The sequence below is a fragment of the Anser anser genome (assembly GCF_964211835.1).
Source record: "Anser anser genome assembly, chromosome: Z".
Classification (NCBI taxonomy): Eukaryota; Metazoa; Chordata; class Aves; order Anseriformes; family Anatidae; genus Anser; species Anser anser.
This window is the reverse complement of record NC_139723.1, coordinates 5,881,059-5,904,127: the sequence shown is the minus strand read 5'-3', so window position 1 is coordinate 5,904,127 and position 23,069 is coordinate 5,881,059. Positions and strand designations below refer to the sequence as shown.

At 38.7% G+C, this 23,069-nt stretch overlaps 2 long non-coding RNA genes across 2 annotated transcripts in view; one reads left to right on the top strand and one right to left on the bottom strand.

Moving 5' to 3' along the window:
* Positions 1-4,189: 4,189 nt before the first annotated feature.
* LOC310889260 lies at positions 4,190-18,342 on the bottom strand. The gene is made up of 3 exons (XR_014576486.1): positions 18,209-18,342; positions 16,460-16,521; positions 4,190-6,487 (listed from the first exon to the last, which is right to left on the bottom strand). It is a non-coding gene; the product is annotated as an uncharacterized lncRNA (long non-coding RNA).
* The window catches only part of LOC310889259, a 28,319-nt gene continuing 10,701 nt past the window's right edge, over positions 5,452-23,069 (top strand). The window contains exons 1-3 of the long non-coding RNA XR_014576485.1: positions 5,452-5,489; positions 6,145-6,246; positions 21,865-22,001. This is a non-coding gene — a long non-coding RNA (uncharacterized lncRNA). The remainder of the gene's footprint in view (positions 5,490-6,144; positions 6,247-21,864; positions 22,002-23,069) is intronic.

The window sequence follows — 23,069 nt, the reverse complement described above, 5'->3', positions numbered from 1 at the left end:
AGATGTCAGCACGGCTCTCTGTTGTCTCTGCCACTCTTTTGTGCCATCAGCAGGCTTGCTGACCCCCATCCCGACCATTAACAAAGATGTTGAGCTGGCCTACACCCAGCATTGACCCCTGGGTTACACCACTCGCCTCCAGCCAGACTCTGGGCCCAGCTGTTTTTCTGTCCTTGCTCATCCAGCCCATACTTCAGCAGCTTCTCCATGAGACAAGCTTTAAATCTATCTGATCTCACCAAGACAGATTAAGAACCAATACTTCCTATGGCCCAACATAAAAGTTACCTGAACAGTGTTTATGTATGAGCTGTTTAAATGCCGCTTATGAGACACCACGCTATTACGGGAAATTACATGGATTACACGACCTAAGAGGAGCATTTGTAGCAGGTTTGCTCTTTTTGCTGTTGCAGCTGCAGGTGCTGGCACAAACTCTTTTTCAGTTCAGCTGTTTCTAGCTGCCCAACAATACAGCTAACAACAAAGAAATATTTTAAATGGTTGCAATGCAGACAAGGATTCAGGATTAGTCACTCAGGCTAAAGGAGAGGAATTTAGTGGTATATTGTGTTTCACTCTCAGACAGACATGGGCTGTAGAACTAAATGAGACTGAAAAAAGAGTTTGGGAGTGAGAGATCCAAAAAACAACTGAGACAAAACTAGCCTGATGTCTGGCCACAGCAATGCTGCTCCTCAGTATAATATAGGGCAGTATAATACTGCGCTAATTCTGAAGTAAATTTGATAATCCTGAAATCTCTTGTATTTGTAACAGCTGGCCATTTTTTCTTTCTTCCTTCTCAGATTTCTTTCACTCAGATGCATTGGTCAGTTTTTTTTCTTTCATTTTTCTTTCTGACATTAAATTTGGTGAAAATGATAAATCTATATTTCTAAATTGAAGAATATGGTATTTGCAGCATTTTTAACCAATACAACATTGGCTACTTCTGTTGCAATGTTTTCCTTTAGAAATAAAAATGAAAATTAGCTGCAAGGTCAGACATGGCTAGAGCAAGAACTGACACCCAGACAGAGGAGATTTGGTAAACCTCAGCTTGTTCTTGCTGGTCTGCCTGTAGAAAATAATGGAGGGCTACAAACAGAAATAAATTTCCCTGACTCTCTTACTTTTACTGGGTAATTTCACAGTAGCTATAAAGTCAGCATCTGCCACATTTATTCAGAGTTGGCTATTTGTCAGACGATGGGATAAAGAGATTTGTTTACAATTATTTCTAAGTAAAATCCTGTTGAAGCTGTCAGTCGTTTATCTCCATTTGCCTCCTCAAGAGGAATTCATGTGACATTTTCCTCTCAAGGAACACCAGCCCCAGCGCCTATCCCTGTTTTCTGATGTGCTGTATTGCATACACACATTGATTTCCTGCCCCCGGAGGCAGGCAGCATAGCACAGTTCACATCCATTTGGCTGGGTTCTTTTTTCCCAGCCCCAGTCCCGGAGCAGCCCTGGGCAATGTCTGGGAGAATGCTACCTGGCATGGTCCAAATGCCACAAAATTTGCTACCAAAATTTTGGTAGCATGAAATTTTGTATATCCCTACAGTGCGTGACCCTGCACAAGGGTCTTTTCACAGGTAGAGTTTGGCCACAGAGATGGCAACACCGGAGTGCAGCTACCAGGGCAAAGCACAGCGGCCAAACAATGTGAAGGGAGAGCCTGGTGTTCTCCAGTGGCCGTTGTAGACATTGTAGACATCTCTGTTGTATACAGTGGAGATGGTGGGGATGACGAAAGACAGAACTGTCATCGGTCCAGAAGCTTCTACAGGAGGAGCATCTCACTGCCACATGCTTCTAGATGACAAGCATCACAATAAAACTAGAGCTTTTCTGTATTTTTCTTTTTATATATATATCCCTATTTTTTATGCACTGTTAGAAAGTGGATTGAAAATGACACGTCTATTTCTATCTCTGTTCAAGTGTTTTACCAGGATGGTGGGCATATTAATGCTTTGCCTTTTCTCCCATGAAGTCCCATCTCTTTTTTGCATGTGTCAGCCAACAAATAACTACCTTACGCTTTCAAGCTGTATATACATCTTTTTTTTGCAGAGTCTTCTTCCTCACAACTAAAAGTATTTGTGCAAAGTGACCCAAAGAGGAAGTGTTAAACATACCATGAGATTTTTGTCCTTTAACGCAAAATCCAGAACTCTTCAGAGCTAATGGACTCAAATCTTTATGGCTGCAAGGAAGCTGATATTTCCGGGGAGCTGAAAAGAGTCAGATGAAGTAAATCCACAGATGTGGGTAATGGAGATATGTAGGTTCCTTGCCATAGATTTTAGCAGGAGTGATGAGAACAAAACATTATGTCTACAAATAGTAAAACCAACATCTCTCAGGACAGGACTGTTAACGGGAGAATCAGGGGAGAAATATTTTTCTGGCTGGTGTTCAGAGCTTTAAATACTAGGATTGATGTTACTTCCGTTATCTACAGCTAAAAGAGATTATCAGTGAGGCTTTTCTTTCTTTCTAAATTTCAGGCATTAACCTGAGATATACTTCTATGCAAAAAAATAAATTCTTAACTTCATCCAACTCCATACATACTTACTATCTGTCGTACATTGGCTGTATTAGCTATTTCTAACTTATATAGTTTTGATTACTCAAATACCCGTTGCATTTCTCAGCAGTTTGCCAACTTTGTTAGCTGAAGCTCAACTCTTACCTCATAATCTGTCTTTATAATGTTCTCATTGCTTTGTCTTTCTTTCTTTCTTTTTCTTTTTCTTTCTTTCCTTCCTTCCTTCCTTCCTTCCTTCCTTCCTTCCTTCCTTCCTTCCTTCCTTCCTTCCTTCCTTCCTTCCTTCCTTCCTTCCTTCCTTCCTTCCTTCCTTCCTTCCTTCCTTCCTTCCTTCCTTCCTTCCTTCCTTCCTTTTCTCTGGAATTCCTCCATTTTTATTGTTTATTCTAATAATGTAACAATCAGCATTGAGCAGAAGGTTCAGTTCCAGACATTATCAAGAAGGTTCTGAACACCAGCTGTCCAAAATGGTTCAGAGATTAGACAAATTCATGAAAGAAAGGTTAAGGAAAACTTTCAAGTAAAATGCCATGTATGAAAGTAATCCCACCAGGCCTAGTGCCTATCTTCTGGAGATGCCTAAATGGTAAACTGCCAAATGCTGGAAGACCATACAACAGAAGTGTCCAAACATATTGCTCTCTGTTTTGTGCCTATGCAATGTCAGGTGACTGTGATTACAAGTATTAGGAAATATTCTTGGGAATAAATAGTTTTTTCTCTGAAAACTCGTATCTTGTTTATGCCTCCTAGTTGAAGTCATGTTTTGCAGCTTCTTTTCCTCTCAGGTTTTCATCCCTCATGTTTCAGACTCCTTAAAATGTAATATTTCTGATTTTTTCAGGTTGAAACCACCAACATTTCTTTTGAGGTTTGTACTCCTTCTAGGTTCCTTTGTGGTATTTCTCTTTTTTTTAAAAAAGCTCACAGCTTCTCCTGGCTTAGAAAAATCTGCACATTTCCTCAATGTGTTTCTTGTTCCCCTTTCTAGGACATAAATGAAGTCAAATAAGATCATACTTTTTGCCATTGACAGGTCTCCCATAGTTTGCCTATCCACAGAAGTTAGTGTGTTGTAAACAAAGGTTTGGACTAACATCATAATAAATATTTTACATCCTTTTCTAGACAGGTGCTCCTAATGCACAATAATGCTGATTTCTAAGTAAGGGACTGGCTGTTATTGTGAACAAACCTGAGCTATCCTTCCCTAGCTACACCATAGCTTGTACTTCACCACATCATCTTCAGCTTATTTTTCCAAGACATTTTCAGGTGTTAATCAGATATTCTTACAGTGGCCTTACATTATGTTTTATAGAAGTTTATTGCATAAACCTAGAGGGAGCAGAATAAGAGGAAGGCTCAGAAGAAACAATTGAGAGCTATAGGGTTGTTTCAGCATCTTAGGCTTGACGGCTACAGCTTCTGCTATGCATAACAGAGAGAAGGTGGGACTGCACTTCTGGAGGGACCTAACATTAAAGTTAGGATATTATTAGTGGTTTTTCAAGACTAATCTCCTAATCTCTCAGGGGAGGAAAAAAATTAAATAGGAGACACGTCACTCAACTTTTAAATTGGTATAGATCTTTGCAAATGGAACAAAATCAAATAGTGAGATGAGTAAGAAAACCTGAGATGGGTGGAGGCAAGAACAGAAATTAGAGAAGATGGACAGGTGGGGAAAAAAAAAAAAGTATGGAAGATTGTGACATGAGGGACTTGAGAGATTTGTGTTAGCTAGTAATGTCAATGTAGAAAATAGCATGAGAAGACAATAATACAAGAGTAGGAATATGAGAAGGGAAAAAAACAGCTCCAGGACAATGAATGAAAGAGCATCTTGGACTGAACCGGGCAACACCGTTCTCCTACTGTGGATGGAAGTTTCAATGAGCAGCTTCAGTGCTTTCTGCTGCAGTGGAGATGAATGATCAAGATAGGAGTCATAAACAGAGTACTGTCACTAAAACATCCTGTGGTGGTTTCACACGGATGGCAGCTCAGCACCAACACACTGCTCTATCACACCCTCTCCTCAAAAGAGCACCCAGAGAAAATGAGATGAAGAAGGGCTCATGGGTTGAAGTAAGGACAAATCATGGGCAAAACAGACTCAGCATGGGAAGATTAATGCAATTTATTACCTGTTACTAGCAGACTGGAGCAGTGAGAACTAAAAGCAAAGTAAAACCACTCCCTCTCTGCCCCGGCTCCACGCGGGGTCCCTCCCACGAGACGCCATCCTTCCTGAACTGAGCCTGCGGGGGCTGCCCACAGCCAGCAGCTCTTCAGGATCTCCAGCGGCGGGTCCCTTTTGGAGCAGCTGGAGCTGGCTCCTCTCTGACATGGGGCAGCTGCTGGGCTCTGACCACAGCGACTGTCCCTGCAGCCCCCTGCTACCAAAACCTTGCCAATTAAGCCCAATGCACAGAAGCAACAATTGCTCCATAACTTATAATTATGGGAAACAGAGGAATACCCCCTATTTTTATGGGTAACCAAAAGAGTTAATTTGTTGCAGAAATCCAGATCTAATATTTGTCATTTTTATTGAGAGAATATTATACCTTCAAAATTTGTTGTTGTTATTGGTTGTTTTTTTTTTTGTTTCCACTTTCCACTGCATTGCATCACAGTGAGTCATGGTGTCTTTTTTCCATGCAAATGCTAAGGCCTGCTGCAACAAATCAGACACGATATGAAAAATACAATGACTCAAAAAGGTGCTTACCACTTTTTTAACCATCAAATTCCAAGCACAGTTTATAACCCGTGGGATAACCTCTTCTGTCAGAGGAATTCACAGCTGAGCAAAGCATGGTCCTGAATTTTATATGTCTTTAAATAATGCTTTTAAAGAACAGTCCTTGCAGCCCATTAAGTTTATAACAATGGTTGACAGTGTACTCCCAAACAGGTAAGTCCCTCTTAATGAACAAACAGTGCTGAAACCTGAATTCGGTGCCTTGGAAACCCTGCAAAATCAAAGCAGGATGCTTCTCAGGTCAGTGATGGAGCTCCCCAGCTCAGGGGTCTCTGGTCAGTTGGTCTCATCAGATGAGCCTGTAAGCACAAGACACTGAACTTCTGAATGCTCTGCCTGATGCACTGACTCACCTGAATGTCCTACCAAGAAAACTCCCCAGCTCTCCATCCTACCACATATACTTCTGAAGTTTCTGTCCCCTGCTCTGGATTTACAGAAACCTATGGAAAGGACTAACAAGAAGTGTGCTAGCATGAGTCTAAGTGAGTCACAGTTGGAGCTTTGTTAACTTTGACTCATTTTGATGTAGTGATTATCATTTTCTGGTGAAAAAAAAATATTCTGCCAGGAAATTTCTAGTCAATCTTCAAATTACCAGCAAGGTCTCTGGTGTCACTAGTCCCCCAAGTCAACATACAAGTGCAAATGTGCATTTTTGGCAAGCATGCATGTTGCTGCCATAGTGAAGTGGTTTCATCCAGAATAAAGCTGGGCTCAGAACATGATCTGCTGAACTGTGAGAGCAATAGGACCTCTGAATTTGTGGTTCAGAAATAGGCTTCTCACTCTCTGCTATCTTCTTCAGCCCGTCCTATTAGACATGTGTCCAGATGCAGCACCCAGGGAGTCAATCCATCGAGTGCCCAGGTCACCACAGATGATCAAAGGCTGGAGCTCTGGCAGAACGGTAGGCTCTAAATACAAGTAAATGTCATATCTCTGGGAGAAGACTACTTCTGTCCTGTGTATTTGTCATCAGAAGACACAAAAATAGTGACAAAATGTTAGTGGATATTTCTTGTACAATCTTCATTCTTTCACATATGGGTAGCACAGAGAAATTCACGTGGGAAAAGAGATGTGAAGGTATGCCAGCCAAGGTTAGACCAAGTCTAAAACTCAGTGGGTTCGGGTAATATTTTTAATGCCTAATGGAAGAAAAAGAAATGAGAAATCACATCTGGGCAAAGCAGGAAAAACAATACACTTTTAAAAACACGTTTTCAGTCCCATTTATTTTCTATCAGAAAATTTTGGCATTCTTAAATGTTTTAGTTTGCGTGTTTTTTATTTGCTCACTTGCACATTATGTCAAAAGTAGTATGAAATATTACTTATAAAAGCAGGCTTTGTTCCATAACTTAATGGATGGATAGAGATATTTCTAAGTGATGTTACACTGCACTTATTTTACATCAGAATATTTTAACATATAACACAACAGCATCTACTTTCTTTTTCTCTCTGAAATTTTGCAAGGACTGATATAAAAAATAGTAAGTAAGCGGTCTTCAGCAATGAAATACATATTTCTGAATTACTTAGTTGAAATGGTAAGGCAGCTTCCATAGAAGGGTTGACTAGGACTTTAGATATGCTGAAAAATTATTATAAAAATACTACTTGCATAATTTTATAGCAAAACAGGATATCTTAAGATATATGTCAAGACATTTAGGCAACTGTAGATTGAATAAATACTCATCTTAAGCTAGAAGAAGTTTATTTCTGTAAAAAGCTACTTCATCACACATTAAGTGAACTTTGAGTTAAAAGGTAAAAGTTACATTTATCTAAAGGAATTTAATTTTATGACAAGAAGCAAGTTTTCTGGCAAACTAACGCTGGCCCTTTTCTACATTAGGGTGGATTGTGGCCCAGTAGGAGCAGATTTTAGATGACACAGCTGGAATGGAGGAGCTTATCTTGATGTTGTACACACTTGGTGGGGAAGGGGGACCTGAGCATAACAGCCATTATAACCAGAAGCACATCGAATATCTCCTAGAGTAGATTTGGTTTAGTTTAAACTGAAATAATTCCAGTGTGTACTTAAAAGACTGCCCTCTAATATGAACCACATTGCAGCAAATGAGGATAACTGGGCAACTGATTGATTCAAAGTGGGACATCATTGTTTCTTGTACCTTGCCAGCTAACCTGAAGTAGCATTTGTACCAGACATGTACCAGACTTGTTACCAGAGCAGTAAGTCAGAGGATTGCCTTCCGAGGGAAATAATTTACATTTCAGGAATTGCTTCTTTGGCTATGCTCAAGCTATTTGTCACACCATTAAGTAAAAGACTCCTTGTCCTGCACCTTCCCCAGCCACAGGCAGTAACTCCAAAGAGCACATGCCAAGAGCACATGTCCAAAGAGCACAATGCCAAAACCACAAGTTATACATGTTTGTTAGATGATACACCTGGATTTAGCACCCTCATCCTTGTCCATAATATGTTCCACAGGACCTGCTTCCCTGCTCCTATCTCACTGTATTCTTGAGGCCACTTCCTTCTTTAGCCTTGGTCTTCTTTCTTTATTTATTTTTTTAATTAAATTGCTGGCAACTACAGTGATTCCATAAATTGTATTATTTTATCTGACAACAATGTGTTTGTACAGCAGACCTTGTAATTCACAAAGAGCAGTATGTTGTCTTCACGAGCTTTGCTGGAAATTAGTCTGGGTATCTTTAACTCAGATTTTGCCGGCATCACCTTCATCGAGACAAGTCTCTCCTCTTCTAAACAAATCTTTGAGACTACAAAATAAACCTAGAAAATCCCAGTCCTAGTCCTAACAGTGCCACTAACCCATTCCTTGGATTCTACAAAGGTACATTTACCACACGGTTACAGTTGGGTGACTTTCCTGCCCACTGACTGGATTTTACTGCTCCTACAACAGTCACAATGCAGTAAGAAGCATTTCCATACTAGAGCTGTGCTGCTTTACAGCTTGATATATTTAAAATGCTAAAAAGTGTGCTTGCGGTAGCACATTGGGACAAACTGAAGCGTGGACATGCTTCATTTTGCTCCTTCAGTTTTGAAAGTGGCAATAGCCAGCAGAGGAGTGGGCTTGGCAGCCAGATGTGGTGACACCTGAAACCACCTCTGCTAAATGAGACTGATGTGAGGTTTAGATCTGGATTTTAAGAGTAATCATCATAAATAAATAAAGCACCAGTATTTTCATTTGATGCCTTCACTAGGTATCAGCCTACTCTGTGGGCCCACATCTGACTTGGAAAAACAACATTAGTCGTTATTAATCAGAACTGAAGGCGAGTTCCCAAGGATCGTCGACAGGGATTAGCGTGGTGTCTAGACAGAAGTGAGAGGCTACAATCAGCACAGTCAGTGCACCTGGCAAGTGGCAAGGGTTGTGTTAAAACTGGCAGGTACCACTAGCCTTAAAGTGACTAGTGAGATCTGTTAAGTCAGCAGGTGACCTGGGGCTGCCAAAGGCTCCCGGGCTAATTTCAAGGCCATGGTGGGCTCTGGGGTCCCCAGCAGGTGTCAGTAAGCTGTGAGCAGCTTCTCTTTTACAAGATGGCTTAGGATATGTTCAGGATTGGTGCTACCTGGGATCATACAGCACAAAAAAACACTTCAAAACATTTATTATTTACTTTACTATTTTTTACTTATTTGCCACTTTTTTTTTTTAACTTATATTCCACATGTCCAAAACTTAAGGCTTTAATTTGGACAGACTCATACATTTCCCATCATATGAGTAATGGCTGCAGGCTCTGGAGTTCAGTGAATGGAGAGAAATTGGCCTTGAACATTTATAAAGGTAGTAAAGAAACATATTACTAAAATTCTGGATTTGAATCTTTCCAGTCTGTCTGAAGGTATTTTGCACTTAAACTGTAGCAAAAAGCAAAAACATGACTTGGTAATAATGTTTTTCCAAAATGCAGCACCGAACAAATAAAGAACATCCTTGTTAATTCTGGAGATCATAAAAAAGGATGATAAACAAGAGCGTGGATTAATTCTCGTGTCCTTTGTATAGGTCACATATTTATCTAGCCATATTAAAGGTTTAGCATCCGGTGCCATTATAGCCTACATTTATTCTGTAATTACTGGGGACATTGCTAAGATGCTTAATTAAAACAGGCAATTCCTATTCTCCTTCGGCTTGTTTTTCAGTGCTGCAGAGTGATTAGAAATGACATGCAATTTCACTCACTCTTGTGTTCTACCATAAAGTGCATGAAGCTGGATAGCATGAATGGGACTGTGAATGTCAGGTAGCAACACATTCCCCAAACTTACTTTGTATGCTACTTTGGCTTGCAGTTCAGATAACAGTTGCAAAGTAAATTCTGATTACTCGTCAGTGTGAACAGGCTTTGCTAAGAAATTAGAAATACTGCGTTACTAGAACTGAACTCCAAATGGCTGCGTGTGGCTCCAGTCTTTATTCAATTAACGCTTGTTGGCAACAGTGGAAATATTGCCCAATTTAATTTGTGGAGGATAAGGCAATTTGGTCTCTTGAGGTGCCTTCTAATGACAGCATTTGACTCAAAGGACATTCTGGCTCACAGCATTTTCCATCATCATCTAACACGGGCCTCAGCACTGGTCTTTCTACAATTCACTTGCTTCCAAGATGAGATCCCTCTTTAAAATAAATAAATAAATGAAAAGTTTCATCTATTACAACCACCTTTCCATGCAATTCTGCCTCACCAGTCCTTCTGGACCAAGGCTTGGAGAGAGATGGTGTAAAGATACAGTTTGGTGTCCTGTCCTGATGGCTGATGGAGGGATGAGGCCCTGCAGAGAGCTTCTTCTCGCTTAAATTCAGCTACAGAAGCTCAGTTCAGGACAACTGGTCCATACAATTCAGTGTCTAAACCAATCTGTGAAGCTTTTCACATAAATTCCTTCTCTCATGCTATTTTGCACAGAAATAGTATTAAAAAAATGAGAAAGCATGAGCTTTGCTCTCAGAAAGTTTACTAATAAGTTGGGTTATTAAAAAAAAAAAATCCATTAAAATCTTGTTTCCTTGAAGTATATAAAATAATACCATGATTTTAAACATGTTTCTTTAAAACAATATATATCATTTCTGTGACTTCTTTTCAGAATGAATAACTTGATGCACAAAAATGAATTTTACATCTCATATTTACACAACTTTTCAGATGTGACATTGTATACAACATGTAGAATTCCCACCATATGGGAGATAAACCCAGGGAGAAAGAATGAAAAATAAAAGCAATAAAGATTACTTTTTTTTTTTTCTTCAGTAATTGGATTTGTTAAATGCAGCACATTTAAGTGTGTGACTGTGATAGAGTTTAATTTCTATCTTTTTTTTTTTTTAATTTCAGAAAAACACTGTCGTTTTTTAAAAAACGACATTTCGACGATTGTCGAAATTTAAAAAAAAAAAATATAGACCAGCAATGGTAAAAGCAGGCATAGATGGCATTAAATGATCTGCAGAAGCTGAGGAAAATACAATTTAAATTCTAATTTAAATTACTATTGTTCATGCACAGACATTATAACAAGGCAAGTTTCCTGAATCTATGACATTGTTATTTTGACTTTTAGAGATAGAATTTCTGCACAACTGAAGCTATGGCAGTCTGAATTTTGGCCTACAAAAGTAGAAAACATGGAATTCTTGAAAGAATAAATCCTTACTGTGATAATTTTTTTCTGTGATAAATTTTGAATAATAAAAAAATTAAAAGATGGTGTTACTAGAATAGTTAAATGCAGTCTCTCTATTTAACAGCACACCAGAATAGTCAATGAAAATTATAACAAAATACCCACAAAGATTTCATGGGCACTGACTATAATTCATCTACTAGTGCTTAGCATACTGTATTAGAACAAATGACCAAACCAGGAAAAATCAGCAAAACTTTTAAGCAGAAACCGTATTCGTTCAGTGAGTGGATCAAGGTAACTTGTGACCAGTGTACTTCTGGATTTTTTCCTAAATAGTCTGAGAGATAAGGCCAAGCAGAAAGGTAAAGCCAGGTAGAACTGGAGCACTGGAATAAACCTCAGCTTGTGGGAGAAGGATGTTGTGAGACTCTTCCCAGCTGATAATATTTCTGTTGTTCGTAAGCAGGGAGTTGTCAGCTGTCATACATGTAAGGCATTTGTTATACTTCCTGCTATTAAAAGTATCTTTAAATAATTGGCTTGTTAATTTACTGACTATTAAGAAGTGTCTGTCTCTTTTAGAGCAACTGCAGTTCAAAGACATTGTTCACAGCAAGAGTGGGATTGTGAGTTTGGCTTCAAAAAATGAACCATCTCATCATACAGGAAACCAATGTTTCTAGACTACACAAGTGATAATCATTGATTTCAATATTTTTAGAGTCTCAAAGTTGCTCATTCAACTTTGTGACTGGAATTGAATCATTCTGTGGTTTGAGGTTTGGGGGAATTTTGAACAAAGGAAATGTGTACTGTGACCAGAGCTATTCAGCAAATATGATCCGAGTGTATGAATCCTTTCCATCCACCTGAACCTGCAAATTGTGGTTAGCACTGAAAGAGCAGTAGTGAGAAAACAAAATTTACTAACACAGTTCCCACCCTTGTCAAGCAACAGCACTTCTGAATTATGAAGACATCTCATTCTGGTACATGATGGTGTTATTTTTCCAACATACTAGGCTGAGAGTAACTAAGATCTGAGAGTAGGTTGCTTTCACTAATTAAATTAAATGTTCAATAATGAAAGCCCTTGGAGAATATAAACCAGGAAAGGTCACGGTACAATACATGCACACGTGCACAATGCAGTAACATAGAACCTTTCACCTAGAATTACACTTAACAGGAAACTCGGAGGATTTCATACCGGTTTTTGTACAGCAATATCACACCAGCAACTTGGAGCATATCTAAGAATTGCCCACATTACTTCCTTTTTAATGGAAATTCTATTGAATCTAATGCATAATTTGAGTACTAGCAATGCCTCTTTTTTTTTTTTTTTTTCCAATTTGAGGAATTTTTTTTTCCACTTGAAAAAGAGGCAAAATATTAGCAGTAGGTGCTGAAGCAACCACTGCAAGCTTGTAGAAAAGTATTCTTAAAGCCAAATATAAAGTCTTCCGCGGGGGTGGTTCACCACTTCCTTTGGCTGCCATGCAGGAACTCATTTAGCAGAGAAGATAAAAACAAGAGCTGAGTGCAGAATAATTAAACACTTGAGATGATTCTGGATCAGGACTTTTTGACATTGTGTACTGGAGAATGACATTGTGGAATATTCATTTTTCTTTAGTATAAATTTGTTTTTATGCTGTACAATGACATTAATTTAGTTTCAACTTAAGAAATGTACAAATTTCAGCAGAAAAATAGTGCTTTAATAGAAGACCCCTGAATAGGAGTAAATCCCTTCTCTCCACTGGAGGGAAGGAACCTGAAGTTTAAGGGTAAAAATTAGACAAATTTAAATGCAAAAAGACTCCCCTGCAGTTAGAAAAGACTCCCCTGCAGTTACCATCTGTTACCATTATTACTGCAGAGAACAAGGTAAAGGGTTTACAAGGTAAAGGGTTCTCTGAAGGATATCACTTGGGTGTGAAGCTCAGAGACCTTTTGCTTCTGGGAGGTGAAATCAACTTTGGCGTAGGAAAGAAACTAAGTCAAAACATTAGTTAGTGTCATTCTCTGATCACATTTTGAGGAGACATCCTCAAAAGCTTGAAAACAATTTCCCATTCAGGAATTTCAAAAGAGGAATTTCAATTTCAAATGAATTATATAAGTCAAAGAACAGATAGAAAGCTTTGGTCAGTAATGTATATAATACCTGAACCTTACAGAGCACTGATGGAAAATTGTTGCCCATTCAAACTTACAAGTTCTTTTTAATTTGAATATTATAATATATATATAATTAATAATATGAGAATATATTTATAACACTGTAAAAATATATTTAAATATTATATAAATACTATAATATTTCTGTGACCTTCTGTTGCCTTCATATATCCTCCAACACAGTTTGGATACCCACTTTTTGCAAAATACAGTTATTTCAGGCACATTTCCAATGACCACAGTCAAGAAATAAACATCTCAGGACAACTCAAGCCTCCACCACAGTCACCCTAACAAATGATTTACCCACATCAAAATGGCTAGCTATGAATCAGAACGAGGATAAGTTTAACGGTTTTTGAATCTTAACCAATATTCTGTCGCAAGAGCAGTTGTGCTAGCTCCTTACTAAGTCCAAGGCCATCTGCCTCCTCAAATTAAAGTCTGGGAATTGTTATTGCCATCTGATATCTGTATAATAGATGCCCTTCTCTTCGAATATCATGAGTGCCGCAGGTGCATTACAGTCAGTGGTGGAATGCACATCAGGTTTGTGTTCTTCTAAATCTGAAGAGTGTGACCACAGAAATTCCCAAAGCAACCTCCAATGATCTGTTCTGAAACATGAACAACTGAACCATAAACATCACGGTGTCTCAGCTGAGATTATATGACATTTAATAAGGCTTAAACTTTATAGACAACAACATTGACTTTTGCCATCAAAGCCACACAAAAGACCAGTCTGTAATTGTCCCCACTTTTAAATAAGGTCACAGAAAAGAAGTAATAGGGCTACGGGCTAGCTTTAAAAGTCCCCCCCACTGATACATCTGATACATCTTAGCTTACCTTGTATGCACTAAGAAGCTCAGCAAAGATGAGCAGCTTAGCACATTCAGCCATAATCAGGGTGGAGGAAGAAAGGACAGTTCTTCTATCAACAAAAAAGTCAACACTCGATGCAGACTTGGGCATTAAGACGTCCCTTATTACAGACATTCCATCGACTAAGATATAAATTTTGCAAACTAAATGCAAGTAAACTGCCGTCTTTCTTTGCCTGTAAAATTACTAAGACATGTTGGACTCATGTATATACCAATTTTAAGTTTTGGCTTTTTCCCTCAAAATGTGTTTCCAGAATTATTACTACATAGTTTTAAGGATTCTGTTCAATGTATGTACATTCACAGGCTACAAGTCTTCAAAGCAAATTTGTTGAGCAGTAACTTTTAATAAGGTAGGCTTATTCTACCAGCCGATATGGGTTTAAGAACAGCACAAGGGAAAAAGAAGGAATGTATTTTGAAGCTGTGTGCAAAAGATTAAATGCTCACATCCCGTTTTTAAAGAACCTAAATAGATATGTGTGTACGTCTTGCAGATTGCTTTGTTAATCCAGATCTTATCACACGTGTGGATTCAATATTTACGTTTGCGTTGCTGTGCTCAGATAACTTTGAAAATCAATCTTACTGCACAGAGGCTCAAAGCCCCATCCAAGCAGACTTTCAGCACCTCCAATGACGAACAACTTCTCTGGGTAACCTCTTCCAGTGTCTCACCATCCTGATTATGAAAAATGTCTTCCTCATCCAGTATAACTCTACCCTCTTTCAGTTTAAAACTGTTTCCTCTTGTCCTGTTGCTACATGCCATGGTAAAAAAATAATGAACTTGCTTTGCAATTTATTTCCACTCAAACATTATTAAGAAAATTACTTAGTATTCGAAGGAGTATAGGTGTGCTATGAGCATCTTCTACAGAGAAATATTGCTGGGAGTTCTCCAACATAAACTTGTATTCACTTGAATGAAATGTTTTAGATTTTAGCCCAAATTACGTTTTGTTTTGTTTTTTAATTATTTAATTATTATTTAATTAAAAAAAAAAAGACATTATATGGCTCTGCATATGCTTTTCTCTTCTCCCCTCATCGTAAGTGCTATTTAAGTTATCATTGATTGCACTGGGTCTGGCTGGGGTGGAGCTCATTATCTTTGTAGCAGCCCACATGTTGCTGTGCTTTGGATTTGTGGTTAAAAGAGTGTTGGTAACAAACCAGTATTTTGGCTGCTGCTGAACAGACTCAAGGCATTTTCTATTATACACTCTACCTCTGCAGCAGGTAGGCTGGGGCTGGGCAAAAAGCTCATATATTCCATGCCACATAACATCTTGGTCAAGAATAAAAACTAAGAGGAAGGTGTTTTGGGGGATGCAGCCATTGCTCAGACACTATCTGGGCATCAGTCTTCTTGTGTGAGGTAGTGAGTGATTGCCTTTGCATCACTTGTTTTGTCATTTTTTTTTCCTTCCTCTTGCCTTCACTTTTAAAACTATTTTTATCGCAGCCATGAGTTTTCTCACTGGTGCTCCTCCCAAGTTGGGGGGCAGTGAGCCAGCAGCTACTTGCAGTTAGCTGCTAGCTGGGGTCATCCCATCACACCAATTTAACACACGGGTGGTTTTAGCACTTGACATGAACTATTTTCTTTAGAAGTAATGACAGACATTTCTGATACCATAAGAACATGTAGCAGGCCTTGGACACTGCAACGGATACTTGCATTTTTAGTTAAATTTCAGGCAGGAGATATTAACAAGTGGGGTAGGATATACTATTCCAATTAAAAACTTCAAAGCATTACATGTTGTTACAGCAGATTCCTCTAATGGGTGCCTCTGGGTACTTTCCAGCTAAGCAGTATCAACATAACAGCAATAGCAAACACTGACATTTTCCTTACATAATGGACTGTGTTGCTTTTCATAGCTGCTTTTTCTTCTTTCCTCTCCTCTCCTTTCCTTTCCTCTTTTTTTTTTTTCAACCTTTAGAACAAAATTCTGCCTGTGATTACTAGCAAAGCTGCTGCAAAATGAAGGTCAATATGTTTTATTTAGGAGAGAAAAAATAATTTTTAAGATAGAAAAAGGTATGAAAAGCCTAATAACAGACCACAATGTTAGTCCTATCAAATCCCTTGAAGCAAATATTCTATAGGTGAGAAGATAAAGAGTTAACTGCGTAACTGTATCCTTTCCAAAAGACATATCTCAGTGCTAAAAGGTTAAAGGAATGCATCAGTAGCATTATCACTGTGATCACCATGAAACTGATCTCTGGAAGGCCGCATCTGAAGTCTTTCCATACCTGTGAAACATACTGAATCATAAAAGTCCACAAGCATTGCAATTTTGGAGGTCTCCACTACGGGGCTGAAATAAACTTTAACAGTTAAAATATTTTAGTAGATTGGAACTCACTGGATTATGTTATTGCTGAAAATGTTCTCCTTTTTAGCATTCAGTCTTAGTCAGCTTTTACTCTGTGAACAAAACATGAGTGAAAAAGAGGAAAAAACATTCAGAAGGCAGAACTGATAGTGATTTCCTTGATGCCCAGGTTTTTGACAACCGGGTTATTGAATTTAAGCAGCAAAACCAGATATTTACGATTAAGATTACTTTCCTGAAGCACGAATATCATCTAACCCTCTTTTCAAATACACATTTGGATCTACCTATTAATTATTTCACTGATTTTTTATTTTTATTTTTTAATATTCTCATGACTATATTATAAGGAACAAACGTAAAAGAAAGAAAGAAAGCTAAAGAAAGATGTGCTTGTTACACTGAAAACTGTTAAGATGTAGGGGATAATGCCCATCAGTCAACGTTGTATGTTTCCTATTAAGAAGAATAACACCATGTTTGATGCAAGTACTGATGGCTGTCTGATAACCTAAGGAACAATTTCAGTGGCATCCTTAGGGAACGAGTGACACATCAGAGAAACAATTCTCAGAGTCTACTACCTGCAGTTAATAAATAAACAGCTGAAGCCAAAGCCAGAGAGATAATGATAGCTGAAATATCAAGGAAAGCAAAGAGTGCTTAAAGAAAGAACACTTCATCTCAATAACTGCTAAATAAGACTTAATCTCATCAAAGAAGACAATGCCCAAAAGGTCAACCACCATCTGATGCATGTGACATTTTTTTCCTAGCTGATTACAGCATAAAATTCCAAAGGTACTTGTCTTTGAAAGAGAAAATATGGTATGATAAATCTCATTTTGGCATAACTGCATTCAGGCAGGGAATATAAATGCTAAGATGCTACTAGTTGCCAGTCCTTGAGAACCAATGGCATTGTAAATCAACATCAGGGTATTGCATCTACTCACTGTCTCTTTCTGTTACTGCTTCATTGAACAAGGTGGAAAAATGAAGTCTTGCTGAACAGCTGAGATGAACTAAAGAGAATACAGCCACATCAAGGTCCATTACATTCTTACTCAAGACTTCATATATTTGTTCAGAAGACAGAATCTGAACTGTACTGTGCAGAGCGACAAAGGCCATGACTTTCAGTAAACTCCAAAAGCATTGCTGTAATAAGACCAATGAGCAATGTCTGCCATAGAAACAGCTGATCAGCTGCAACAAAAACAAAGGTAAAGATCTGAAAAAACTACCCCACAGTCACTATCCAGATAAATCTCTTAGAAAATTCAGAGACTGGTTGAAAAATATATGATAAGTGAATGACAAACTAATTTTACAAGGACAATAACACCACAGAGGGGAGATTTTTTTTTTCTTCACCATCTTTCTAATAGTGATAGTCTAGAAAATTTTCCTGGTCCTTCTGCAAACAAACAAGCAAACAACAACAACAACAAAATCAGTGTTTACAGGATTGGCAGAGAATTATGAGTTATAAGGAATGCATGTGTTAGGCTAGTGTCTGGTCCACCCAGGCTAAGGAGCAAAAGGGTAAACAAGCTAAAGGCAATCTGTATCTACGTTCTTACATGCAAGGAATCAGTCAGACCCTCACACTTCCTGTAAACTTAGAATAAAGAGAAGTAAAAAGAAGTCTACATTGTAGAAGACACTGAATGCAAGAGATGGAAACTATCAGTATTACTAAAAGGTATCGATGGCTGCATGCCATTCTTAGAGCTAACATAAACATTTTTAATTTTTAGAAAAGATGAAACAAACCTGCATTGTGTTCCTACAAGGATATTAGCTCATTTTTCTTGCTTCTGTTTATCTTTAAAATATAAGTGTTTCTGCTGTCTTACAGAAACAAATGAGGGGAGGATGATTTGCTTTACACTTATTACTGGTTTCTTTTCTAAAGGCAAAGGGCTGACTGTACTGCACCAAGACAGATCCCTGGTGACTAATACAGACAAATGAGTTGATTCACCCTCACCCACAGGAATGTTTCCACACTTGGTGGAATATAATATTCTGTGTTCAAGCAAACTCACAATTCTCAAAACGCAATGTCTCAAAGACAAATATTCTTATGAAATAAAGCTTCCACCAATCTTAGAATCACAGAATCATTAAGGTTGGAAAAGACCTCCAAGAACATCTAGTCCAACTTTCCCCTACCACACACTAAACCATGGGGCTTATTGGAAAATACCACTGTTGATAAACCATGTGTGTAACATTGGTAAGTACCACATCCAGCCTTTCCTTAAACACCCCCAGGGACAGTGACACCACCAATTCCCCAGGCAATCCATTCCAATCAATGCCTGACTGCTCTTTCTGAGAAGAAATGTCTCCTAATTTCCAACCTAAACATCCCCTGGTGCAACTTGAGGCCATTCCCTCTAGTCCTATCACCTGCGAGAAGGGGCCGACCCCCAGCTCCCCACACCATCCTTTCACGTAGCTGCAGAGAGCCATGAGGTTTCCCCTGAGCCTCCTCTTCTCCAGACCAAACACCCCCAGCTCCCTCAGCCGCTCCTCACAGGACTTGTGTTCCAGGCACTTCACCAGCTTTGTAGCCCTTCTCTGGACATGCTCCAGGGCCTCGATGTCCTTCTTGTAGTGAGGGGCCCAAAACTGAACACGGTACTCAAGGCGTGGCCTCACCGGAGCAGAGTACAAGGGGACGATCACCTCCCTGCTCCTGCTGGCTGCACTATTCCTGATACAAGCCAGGATGCTGCTGGGCTTCTTGGCCACCTGGGCACACTGCCGGCTCATGTTCAGCCAAACGTGAACCAGCACCCGTAGATCCCTTTCCTCTGCACAGTTTTCTAGCCACTCTGCCCCAAGCCTGTAGCCCTGCATGGGGTTGTTGAGACCAAAGATCAGCACCCACCACTTGGTTTTGTTGAACTTCCTCCCATTGGCCTCTGCCCATTGACCCATCCTGTCCAGGTCCCTCTGTAGGGCCTTCCCACCCTCCGGCAGATCGACACTTCCCCCTGACTTGGTGTCATCTGCAAACTTACTGAGGGTGCACTCAATTCCCTCATCCAAGTCATCAAGAAAGATCTTAAAGAGGATGGGCCCCAACCCCGACCCCTGGGGAACACCACTGGTGACCAGTCGCCAGCTGGATTTAACTCCATTCACCACCACTCTCTGGGCCTGACCCTCCAGCCAGTTTTTAACCCAGCAAAGAGTGTACCTGTGCAAGCTATGGGCTGCCAGCTTCTCCAGGAAGTGTCTGTCTTGTATAGAGGTTGCTAGCACTTGACACTGACAATAAATTTATATGGTAAGCTCTCTCTTGTTAACATCTGAAAGCAAGATCCATAACCTCCCGAAGTCAACAAATAGCTTCTCAGTAATTTCAACAAGATCTGTATCAGGTTCTGAAAGGCTATAGTTGATGTATGGAGATGACTGATACTGCTTCAACAAACACTACACATAAGTCGTGTCAAAACCAGAAGGTTTAAATTCAGCTATTCCACTTGGATTATTGCGGAAAGAACGTACCTTGAAATGAAATCTGAAACCCAGATCCTTAATGGGAAGATGAAAGCAATACTTATGACACTTTCTGTGCAGACTAACAAATTTGTTGGCTAAGTTTCTTGTATATTTGTATTGTATTGCTTACTGTTAAGCATTTTGTTGCAGCTAGAAAATTCTAAAATATACTTGGGTTAAAAGAAAAGTTGCTTTCTGTTTTTCTATCATCAAAACATTAAGTCAATAAGCAGTCTAGTTCCTCTGGAAGAAAAATAAATAAATAAATCTGGATTGGATTTAATGACAGATCCCATTTTTTAACACCAATTTCATATGGTCTTTGGTGAATGAGATAAAACATTTTTCACTACATCAGTGAAAGTGTAATTCTAACATGTAGCTCTACCAGCTGAAAACCTGGTTGCTACCAGTATGGTGAGTATCACAAATAACTGTGAATATTCTTATGAGATACTGTAAAGCTGGTGCAAATAAGATGTGAATTTTAACATTTCACTATTGGGTACAGGACCAACACGTTACCAATAAAATGGACAACAGTGTGAAGAAAAATTAGGTATTTCTTAAAGTCACTGAGAAATAGCATGACTCTCATAAATAAAAACTTATACTGTATCAAACAGAAACCTTTCAAGTTTTAGATTTTGTTCCTTGAACATGAACTCTGTCTCTTCTGATGAAATCCAGCAGGGGGATTCAAGTTTGGTAATCACTATAGCCATATCCATGTGTCAGGCAGTTTCTTCTTCCTCTTAATATACAAAAGGCATACCCTAACCCTCACATGAAAGCAGGCGAACTTACAGGCGTGCTTCCCCCTGCTTTCAGCAAAAGCCAAACAACCTTCCCATATTTGCCACAGAAGTCTAAGTTGTTACCACACAAATCGGTGGGTGGCAGATAAGCCTCCTACCTGACACCCTCCTGACCCAGACAGCCCGATTTTACCATTGTAGGTAGCACAGTAGCAGCTGTTGTTGGGAGAGGCAATTCCCAGTGTTCATCAGGAAGACTTGCTGGTCATGAGGGATAAAAAATCCAAATAGTACTTTCCAGCACGTTGCTATAAAATCAAAAATATGTTGTGATTCCTGGGTGTTTAAGCAAGAAAATACAGGCTGGAAGGTTATGGTAACATTTTGTTTGTTGCTGGAGGCACTGGCATAGTGTGTGGTATCAGAAAGAGATGAATCCTTGAACAAAAGCCATGTGGTTCTTTACAGGACTGTAATCCATTTAATTTACCCAAGCGAGCCTTTCACCATAATCTATTGATTTAAACCAAAAATTAGTAAGAGATAGCTCTTCCACATAGCACACAATGGTATAACAAGATATCATGTCTTGAAATTGGAAGGTAGAATCACAGTTAAAAAAACATATATTTTTTTAACCGTAAGGACAGGCTAGCTCGAATTGTGGGGGACAGTGGGTGAGATTCACTTCTCCTTGTTTAGGCTGGTCAGAAGTTGAATGCTTAAACTAGGATGGGTGCCCTGCATTGTCAGGGGATACCCCCCAAGGGGGTATCTCTTTGACATCAGCCTTGTTACAAACTGAAATGCCTACTGGAGGTCCTTATGTGTTTCCATTGATTATAAATAGTTCACTCACCTGCAGTGGACAGGATATCTGTGATAAACAGCCATGGCTAAATAAGATGAATCCTGTATGTTTGTGTACATATATAGAGACACACATAATATATATACGTGTACATGTAGATATGCACCGAAATGTATATGTACATATACATACATGTATCACAAATTATCATTGAGCCCAATTAATAGATGTTGATGGCACAATATATTCAGGGAATTCCTTTCATTTGAATGTAGTAATCTACATTTTAGCAGTTGTTGGCAATGCAATTATGACAAAGCTCATGTTTTGGTTTCTTGTAGACATATGTAACCTTCAAGCTGGTATCCCATTTACCTTCTGATTTCCCACATTATTGTACATCAGCCAGTTCAGTCAATCCTATCAGAAGAATGGTATTTGTCCTCACCTGTCTTCAAAAGCATTACTTGAAAACCAGGTAAGATGACAGACTCCTCAGATTGGTGCCATGATCACTAAAAAGACAGTTTTAACTTCTTCTTATTGCTTCTTTCTATTCATTAGGGCATTATCACCCACAGAGATTTTATGTGAATAACAGCAAACAATTATGATCATGACCATGCATTCATCTGAAATAAGCTTGTTATGATCCACCTGTCTATCCTTTACAAATTAAACCTGACAACAATTTCTGAGTACACCAGGTTGTCTTACAACACTGCCAGAAAAACAAAACAAAACAACAAACAAACAAACAAACAAAAAAACCACTTATTTTTGGAAGAAAATATCTGAAATCTAAAGCAGTATGCGCCTGATGTCACTTTATGTATTACAAGAATAAGGCAACTTTTCCAGACCACTCATCATTTGTTCTCTTCAAAACAGGGATTATCCTCTTTTAATTCTGAAGTGAATAAACTGCAGTGGAAAGGTGTCATGTGCAGCAGTGCTATGTGACTCTTACTTTTAAGCAACTATTTAATTCATGACTTTGTTATCACTCTTGTCTATTTGCATTTATCAGAAGCAATCCATTTCATTAATAACAGAAAAATCTCTGTTCTTAGCATACTTCATTTTTAAGCAGCAAAGTTCTCATGGATGATGTTTCTATGACATCCTTTATGCAGCTACTTCTATTTACACATTTTAAGTCACTGAAACCCTAGTGTACAAATGTATGGTGAAAGATTTAAAAGGACATCATCAGTTCAAATAATGCAAGAAGACATGCAGAATTATTTGATTCAGAGTGGACAGAATAAATTTTCCATAAATTACTTGTAGTCAGTGTCAAGGTTTTATTCATCCAATATGCTACATCAGAATTCCCATCCCTCACACATGCCTTACTGTCGTAATTTTTGTATGTAAGCATGCTCTCTGAAGCAAAGATTAAATATTATCATTATATATACATAGAAAATGTCAGAATACAGATACTAGTGTAATTGGATGCCAGATAAGAGAATACTGTTACAAAGTGGAAAAGGATGAACAACCATAACCAGAGCTTGACTGGTACTGTGGTTGCCAAATC